The sequence below is a fragment of the Phyllostomus discolor genome, chromosome 3, assembly GCF_004126475.2.
Source record: "Phyllostomus discolor isolate MPI-MPIP mPhyDis1 chromosome 3, mPhyDis1.pri.v3, whole genome shotgun sequence".
Lineage (NCBI taxonomy): Eukaryota > Metazoa > Chordata > Mammalia > Chiroptera > Phyllostomidae > Phyllostomus > Phyllostomus discolor.
This window is the reverse complement of record NC_040905.2, coordinates 111,769,155-111,776,865: the sequence shown is the minus strand read 5'-3', so window position 1 is coordinate 111,776,865 and position 7,711 is coordinate 111,769,155.

Below are 7,711 nucleotides of genomic sequence, written 5' to 3'. Positions count from 1 at the left end.
GAAGACTTCAAACCAAAGTGCTTTGAAAGGTTGAGTAGGGAGTACCCATAGGAAGGAGGCTTCAGAGAGAAGAGGGACATTGAAGTTGGGACTTTAAGGATGTGTAAGAGCTCTGTGGGGAAGGGCACTCCAGGCAGTGAGAACTGGTTATGAAAGTTCAAGAGAAATTGACACGCAGTGTCTCTGGAGAATTGCAAACAGTTCTTTGTGGCGGGATTGTAGGGTGTGACATGGGAGGATAGAAGGTGGGGAAAGATGAAGGTCTTACAGATCAGTCTATGGAAGGTGGCATTTATCCTGTTTAGTAGTGATGGGGAACGTTGAGACTTTTAAGCTGAGTGATACGACCAGATCTGTGTTTTAAGCAGACTATTCAGGCAGTTTGAAAAGTGTAGGAGTAGGAGGTGGGAAGACCCATCAAGGAAGGGAAGGGACTCTGGAATAGATACAAGAAAGACACTAGAGACTGAGAAGAGGGAAGGGAAAGAGTGGTCCACAGTGTCCCATGTAGGAGGGTCAAGTAGAACAAGACATGCAGACCTTACCACCCTAAAAGCCGAGGGTAAAAGCCGACTAAAAATTAGCTGACCCTCCAGAGTCCACCAAAAAGCAGAGGGTTTGGGAGCCAGTGAGAACCTAAAGTTTACTGAGATGTAACTGGGTTCAGGTCTTGGGCCACATCGCTGTATGGCCTTGTTCAAAACTACTTAAATTTTCTAACCCCAAAATGAGGATAAAGATAATGTCAGCTTCATAGGGCTGTTGCAAGGATGGAATGGCTTCCTGCAGTTATGTCACTTTACACGATGATTGGCATGTGCTGGCACTCCATGCAAATGGTAGCTTTATGGTTCCCTCACACACACACACACACACACACAAAACGGAGCTGCCATCTCCCACTTGCTGTTAATAGGAATCAAAGAATAAATGAGATAGGTGAATTATATTCGCACTTAAAGCTAAAGGCAAATGTTCCTCAAGAGGTTAAGCGTTCCTTACCCTGAACTCTCCTTCTAGGAATATACCCAGGAGAATGAAAACATGTACACATGAAAACCTGTAGCCAGATGTTGGCAGCATTTGTTCACACTCACCAACGCCAAAAAGTGGAAACAATTCATTGGCTGTGATCTGTCCATACTCTGACATATTACTCAGCCATAAGAAGGAATGAAGCTCAGACAGACACTACGATATAGGTGAACCTTGGAAATGTGACGCTCAGTGAAAGAAGCCAGGCACATAAGACCACGTATTGTATGATTGTATTGATATGAAATGTTCAGAATAGACAGACCCACAGAGACAGAAAGATGAGTCACTTCCTAGGACTGGGGCAAATGAGGGGGGCGGCGGTGACTGCTAATGGGTGAGGGGTTTTCTTTTAGGGGTGATGAAAATGTTCTAAAATAGATTGTCATGATGTTGGCACAACTCTGTGAATATTAAAAGCCTTGAATTAAAAACTTAAATGGGTAAATGTGAATTATACCTTAAGCAGTTGCCAAAAATATAAAAATAGGGAGAGACTATAGCCAAAGCAACTTGGAAGAGTTCAGACAGATAATGAAGCAACAGATTTAAGGCAGGCATCTCTGTGCAGAGCTGGGTTGGTCTGATCCGTCCTGTTTGCTGTGAGAAGCTTCATGGGGCACGTGGAGACCAGGAGCCCACGACTGTGCCGGGAGGTGTCATTGGCAGTCTTGCAGTGCAGCTGCTTGTTTCACTTTTGCCTGGGGAATATTGGCTTTCTGCAGACACCTGCCCTCCGTGTGAACATGCACACACAGCTCCTTCCATGTCACCTGCTCCTTCCTGGCCTCCATGAGTCACACCTGTACTACAGCCAGCTGCCCTTTATTTTTAGTACAGATTTTACCATAACTGGAGCAGCTGCAGCACTTTTGACCCAGCATGCCTTCAGTGACAGGTTTCTTTGCATCTGGTGGCCCCTGCCATCAGTGCATTCTTATGCTGCAGGATGAACACTGGTTGCCTTCAATGGGGCCAACCCCTGGGGTTCCTGATAGCTGTTTGCCTCCCAGATTGTGCTGAAAACAGCCCAAAGATGGGGAAAGAGAGCCCTCTTCCATCTTCCAACCAGTGCCATCTGCTGGCAAAAGGATGGCGCCAGGGACACGATGAATTCTTCTGTCTTCCTTCCCTACTTGGTGCCTGCATTACAGAGTGCTGGGGATAACGTTCATCCCTCTAGTTTAGTTCTCTTAGGCTAGAGTTAAAATTAGGCCTTATTCCTACATTGAAACCTATAAGGAAAAGGGCATGTATTTCAAGTATTGAGCTTGATGCATTTTCACAAACCTCACTTGTTAGTACAACCAGCACCAGGTTAACAAGATAGAGTGTGACCACCCCCCACCCCCACCCAAGCAGCCTCCTCTGTACCCCTCCCACTCACTGTCCTCCCACAAGGAGTCACCTGACTTGCTACTAAGAGTAGATTTTTTCCCCCTGTTTTTGTATCTTCTGTTACAAGTTGGAGCCAGTTGGAGCATATGGTATGCAGCTTTTGTAATGCAACACTGGAGGTGACTAAAGGGGCTCTGTCCTTTGGAGCAGAGCCTAAACATCCTGAAGGGTACCTCTCTCCTCCCATTACCTCTGCCTCCTCCTCAGCCCCCTCCTTTTATTAAGCCGATTTATCATTGGCTTGAAAGCCTCAAATGAAATCATGTAACCATTTTGGAAGTTGCAGTTACCATCCCTGAGCACTTCCTTTTTGGTAGGCTCCAGTATAAGCAGTTTAGACACATACCTCTCTTGATTCCCACTAGGAGCCTATGCACATTTACGTAAAGCTGAATGGAGGGTGTAGCATGCATAGAGTTGCAAAGCCAGTGGCTGGTAGACCCTCACTCTTGTGATCCTAGACGGAGGGTCTCTCACTACCCAAGCTGCTTACAAAAGCCAGTAAGAGCCAGCACACACACGAGGTGAAAGGGAAGCTCTCATGCTCAGGCAGTTCTCTACAAAAATCTGTCTTTATGCCCAGCACAGAATAGGAAGGAAACCCACACCCCTGTGGAATCCATGTGGTTGGGTCACTGATTTGTTTGGATTGTTGCAGATTCCCAAACTGTTGATACAGAAAAGCACACTTATCAGAAGTGAACAACAGGATGCAGTTTCACTAAATGAACACGGCAAATTGCCCATTCATTCACTCATTCATTCATTCCCAGCAGCTCATGCTGCCTTCCAATCATGAGGCCAACCCAGAATCCCCATGCTCCTGACTTTTAACAATAAAGGTTAGCTTTCTCCATTTTTGTACTTTTTATAAAAATGGATTCATACAGGATGAGTTCTTTTCAAAATGGCTTCTTTTGCTCAGTTTTAGATCTATGAAAGTCATCCGTGTTGTGACACATGGTTGTCAATATTCACTCTCATTGCAGTATGTTGATCCATTACATGGCTATATCACAGTTTGTCTGTTTTACTGTTCCTGGGCATCTGAGTAATTCCTACATGGGAACTTTTGGCCATTATGAATTGCTGTCACAGGCATCCTAGTGCATGGTGTGAGCATATTTCTGTCAGGTGCCCGTCGAGGAGCGGAATGGCTGGGTCGTAGCACGTGCCTATGTTCAGCTTTGTGGACCCTGCCACGTTGTTTCATAAAAGTGCTTCTACCAATTCACACTCCACCAGGGCATTTGAATGTTCTTCTGGTCACATCCTAACCAACATTTGGTATGCCAGACCTTCAAATGTTAATGTTAAATGATTCTAAATAGAAACATAAATTATTTCACTGTTAAGATCTCTTATGTAATATTTCTATCATTATATGGCTCATGAGAATTGACAGCTCCTTTGCACCTATTATCCATTTAGCAAATGTTTACTGAGCCCCTATGTAGTGGGCTCCGTGGTCTGGTGCTAAAGAGACAGAGAAAAAAATGAAAAATCTTAGTTCTGAAGGAGCTCTAAGAACGCTCTCTCCTCAGGTCTCAGCTCAGATGTCCCTCCATAGACACCTGAGCACCTGCCACCATTACCTTTTTGCCTGCTTTGTTTTTTTTTTCATAATACTTACTATCATTTAAAGTATTGGCTTGGCCAAAGAGTCTGTTTAATTTTTTTCTGTAAAATAAAAGGCACATTTTTCATTTGCAACAATAACCTTATTGATTTGGCTATTTTGAGTATGTTGGCTATATCCCACTATTGGCTTCTAGTGGGCAGAGGCCAGAGGTGCTACTAAACATCTTCCAATGCATAAGACAGCCCCACAGCTGTGAAGAATTATTTGTCCAAAATGTTAGTAGTACCAAGAAACTTTGCAAACCACTTTTGACATGTTCAATCCGTCACTACACCTTCTCCATACACTGCACAACATTTTTTTTGGCATTTCAGTTGTGTTTTTGCCTTTCTTCAAATAATAAAGCATAATATGCCAAAATATTGCTCATATTTTTCCATCTTCAGTATTAAAATGGCTACACAAAAATTCACCAATTTGGTAAGTTTTTTTAAATGCACTCTGAGATGACAGCTGTCACAATAAATTGTAACAAAATTGTTTTAAATGAAGCTAAAGACAACTAAGCACTATTAGAGCCATTGTACAGAAAAAACTAAACAAACTTTTTTGGCCAACCCAATACTTTATTTATTTGTTTAATCATTTAATGTCTTCATGAGGGCAGGACTCTTATCTGTTTGGTGTTCTCTAGCCACCCAGAACAGTTTTCTGGTATATAGTCAACGTTCAGTAAATACTTGCTGAGTGAACAAGTGACTGAATAAGTGATAGGCAGGATGAGAGCTGAGATGTTAAATTAAGTCCTGGCCATGCCACTTCTTAGCAAAGTGTGACCTTCAGGAAATTACTTGTTTTCTGATCTTTATTTCCTCATCTATAAAACAATAGTAACAGTGCTTGAACTAGCAGAAGAGAGAACTAGTGGGCTTGAAGCTAGATTGAAGAGATTATGCAATCCATAAAACAAAGAGAAAATAGAATGAAGAAAAATAAACAGAGCCTCAGAGAAATGTAGGATACCTTTAAGCATACCAACATATGTGTAATAGGAGTATCAGAAGGAGAGGAGAAAAAGAAAGGAACAGAAGAAATATTTAAAGAAATAATGCCTGGAAAAAACCCAAACATACTTCCAAAAAACCCACTAATCAACTCATCTAAGAATCTCAACAAATTCCAAGGAGGAAAAATACAGAGATCAGCATCCAGTTACATCATAGTTAAGAGACAAGGCAAAAAAAATCTTGAAAAGAGAAAGAGAAAAATAGTTCCTTGATACCAGTAGACAGACTGTTCAGAGTACTGGGTCTCCCTCCTCAGCCAAGATAGCAGCAGGAGGAGGTTCTTACACTGAATGTGTGGACAGCCAGCAAGGTAATTGGATAGAAGAAGAAAAGCCCTTTCCCATCCTCCCTTACCAGATTAGGGGTAGGACCAGGGGAAGAAAAGCATGTGTACCATAGAAGTCAAAATGGCACAGGAGAGGTGCTAGACCAAAAGGCCTATCAGTCTAGCCTGGAGAAAGAAGGGATTGGTTGGGAGGTGGACCCGCCTGAAGCATGTGAAAGTTTGGGAAGTTGATTGGCCATTTTTAAGAGAGCACCTGGTCCATCCCTCACCCAAGCTAATATAATCCTAGGGAAACAAAGAAGCAGCCCTCTTTCTTGCTCTTACACACTCTGGCTCATGATCTATACTCACACTGTGCACTTGTCTATTCTTTCCATGGGTCACGTGGCCTTAGCAGCCACGTGGCCCGTGGCCTCTAGTGGGGAGTCTCTCTCTTGCCCACCTGGTGATGAGCTCGTTTGTGTTTGTGCACTCTCTCTTATGGGAGTATGCAGCCTGGCAGCCCCAGCAGCCACATGGCCCATGGCCATGCGGGCTCCATGCACAGGCTCCAGGAGGGAGCGTGAAGTGGACAGCAGCTGGGAACAAGCTAAGCTACCTGGATGGGGACTGACGACTGCTTAGCAGCTAACTGCAGGCCTAAACAAGTGTAATTTAAAATAGAACAGGAACTCTGGACACTGCCTTTTGACTTGGTTTTGTGGAGGAGATGAGCTTTGAAACAGGAGTACAGCATTCTCCCAGATCGTGCAGCACCTGAACACAACATCTTTCCTTTTATTCCAGCATCTGCCTCACAGGTCTGGCTTTTGCTCACACGCTTGGCAACAGGCAATCAAACTTCCATTTTTCGGGGGAGGGGTTTGGTCCTGTTACATCATCACTACAAGAGAACCCCAAGTATTATTCATACCTAATTTATCACTAGAAACAGTGGAGCCTAGAAGGCAGTGGGATAATGTACTGTGTTCATGTAGCTAAAGCAAAAATAAGGGTAATCCCTGCCTAGCGGTATTATTGTTTGGATTAAAGAAACCGTAAATTCAGTGTCGGACCACAATGGTTCCATGAACATATTAAGGATCATATAGTGTATCTTCAGATTACCTTTAAGTTCTTTTGTGTTATTTAATCCACCCTATGTGAGTCAACAGGGGCAGCTCAGTGCTGTTGTGGCAGAAGGTAAAAATCAGCCTTCCCATACTCATCCAGAGGTTTAGCCAAAAGAAGTGTATATATCCACTTGTGGTTCTTCCCACAAAAAAGGCTGTCTACAAATGACTCTGTTTTATTCATTCAGTCATTTTGTGTTTATTAAGCACCTACGATGTGTTAGGAGCTATTGCTTGGTGGATAGAAGATATCATCTCCCTCACGGGCTCATAGAGTAGTTAGAGATAACGGCGCTAATCAAATAGTCACATAAATGATGATGAGAAGCATGCGAAGGAAAGACATGAGAAATACTAAGATCCCAGAGTAGGTGGCCTTTACCATAACCCAGGATGTGGGGAACGCATTGCTTGGAAAGTGATGGCTATGCTGAGGTCTGAAAGATAAGTGGGAGCTTTCTTTCTTAAGGGAGATGGAAGGAAAAACTGTTTCAGCCAGGGAGCTATCATGCGCCAAGGGCCTGTAGCAGGAGGGAATAAAACAAGGACAAGGGGACTAAAAGAAAGTTAATTTGAACATTTTATGTCTGGTAAGTTATTAATATCCAGAATATATAAAGAATTTCTACAATTCAACAACTACAAATAAACAACCTGATTTAAAAATGGACAAAAGACTGAAGAAAGTATACAAATGGCCAATAAGCATATGAAAAGATGCTCAACATCACTAATCAGTAGGGAAATGCAACTCAAAACCACCATTAGGGTGGCTGTTATCAGGAAAACAGAAAATGGGACATTCTGATGAGGATGTGGAGGAATTGGGACCCTTGTGCATTGTTTGTGGAAATGGAAACTAATGCAACCACCTGGAAACGGTATGGCAGTTCCTCAAAAACTTAATCATAGAATTGCCATATGATTCACAAATCCACTTCTGGGTTAGAGAATGGAAAGCAGAGAATTGAATAAGTATTTGTACTCCCATGTTGATAACGGCATTATTCATAATACCCAAAATATGGATCAACCCAACTGTCCATCATCCATTGGCAGATGAGTGGATAAGCAAAATGCAGTACTGTATACACATTCAAGGGAATATGATTCAGCCTTAAAAAGTAAGGAAATTTTGGACTTCCAGCCAAGATGGAGGCGTAGGTAGATATGCTTTGCTTTCTCATACAACCAAAAGAAGGACAACCACCAATTTAAAAACAAACAAACA